Source organism: Saccoglossus kowalevskii, chromosome 9 (assembly GCF_978046115.1).
Source record: "Saccoglossus kowalevskii chromosome 9, keSacKowa6.1, whole genome shotgun sequence".
Classification (NCBI taxonomy): domain Eukaryota; kingdom Metazoa; phylum Hemichordata; class Enteropneusta; family Harrimaniidae; genus Saccoglossus; species Saccoglossus kowalevskii.
Window position 1 is genome coordinate 25,129,278 of NC_140649.1, and position 1,709 is coordinate 25,130,986.

The window sequence follows — 1,709 nt, forward strand, 5'->3', positions numbered from 1 at the left end:
TTCAAACAGATTTGTATTTAGTTACCTTATCTTTTTAGCATCTCTGTTTGCTGGCAAAGCTCATCAGCTGTTTTTAATGATATACCCATCTTTCTTGCTACTAGAAATGCTATTTAGTGGTAAAACTGCAAATAAGGCAGTACCATCTATTATAAATACATACATGTACATGTTTTTATGAAAAATAGCATAGTGAAACTACTATAACCTTCCCTGTGGTATACCGGGTTGCACAAACAAACCTTGTACACACCTCAAAAATATTGAAAAATAAAATACTGGTAGTACATGTATCATAAATATATCATGTAACAAACAGTAGCACAAATTGCAAATGAAATATTAAATACATTTCACCCCAAAAGTGAACATTTACAAGAGTATGCAATGACAAAAACAATTTTACACTGGAAGACGTGATAAGAAATGTTCATTGACAAGTTTTCAATCAGCCTGCAAAATGATACATTGATGCTTGGATATAATAGTAAAGTTAATAATCTAGCATTGGATAAATTACACATATTATACAAAATTAAATACCCTTTCCTCATTCTCTTCAGCAAAATGTTTTTTTTTTTCTCCAGTTGAGGAGTTGTTCTGAAACCTGAAACAAAAGAATAGCCTTTTCAAATTTATTTATACACATATTGGGAAGAAGGCATTGAAAAAAAGATCTCTTCTAGATCTTAATAGATCTTGCTGTCCTACATACAATTTTCTTCCCAAAGTTTTGTGTAATTTCCACACAAGACACTTTCCAATCATTCATGCATACATGCCCCATTGTAGTAACAGGCAGAATAATTTTACTAATCATATTTCATAACAAGTGTCACATATTCCAACTGGTATTGATATGCAGTCACTGCCATAACCATACAAAATTAAGGGTTTCCTTTTACAATATGTTGCAGTGTACTTTTTTTATGAAGTCTCTGTGCCTCAGTAGGTGGTTTTTGCAATTTGTATGTAATTTGTAGAAGGATTTAGCAAAGAAATTTGTTCCCATATTTGTTTTCAGTTTGTATGTATTCCTATGGAAAAAATGAAATTCCAAAGAAGTGGAAACATGTGTTTTACCTAAAAGGCATTAATTCAAAATGAAATCGGCTTTCACTCAGCATGCAGTGGAATGCTTCTGTCCATTACAAATATTTCAACCTTTTTAAATATGTAGACTGTACTTGTATCAAATGTGCATCTTCAACAGTAGAGCATACTAAGCCTGAAACAGTACATTTTCTGTATGATATGTACTTCACTATTCAACACAGCACTAATGTAAGGACAAACAACTTCAACAGAACACTGATTTAGTTCCCATCCAGTCTTAATAGACTGACATGCCATTATAAATAATAGATTTTGAGTATTCAGCATGGTGAAAATATGGCAACATGTGACCTCATTAATTATGAAACAGATGCCTGAAAGCTTGGGCCCAACTGATACTACTTGTGGCTTTAATTATTCATATTAAGAGATTTGAAATTGATTTCAATGGAAATTTATGTTGAAATACTTACAACTGCTTTGCATGGTTGTGTTGTGCAATTGCACATGGGTTGTGTTTCTTCATGGTGTTCTGTCTACAGCAAACTCTGTTCATTTGGTAAGAACACTTTTATTTACTTTCTTTAAACATGACTTTGAACACTGGCAAGAGAAACTAGAAAGCAAAAGAAGGAGATGGTAGTTTAGCAAAA

The 1,709-nt window shown here is 32.2% G+C and overlaps 1 long non-coding RNA gene across 1 annotated transcript; it reads right to left on the reverse strand.

Annotated features, from left to right (window-relative positions):
* Positions 1 to 44: 44 nt before the first annotated feature.
* LOC146739013 (uncharacterized) lies at positions 45 to 586 on the reverse strand. Its single transcript, XR_014930593.1, has 2 exons — positions 544 to 586; positions 45 to 125 (listed from the first exon to the last, which is right to left on the reverse strand). It is a non-coding gene; the product is annotated as an uncharacterized LOC146739013 (long non-coding RNA).
* Positions 587 to 1,709: the final 1,123 nt, after the last annotated feature.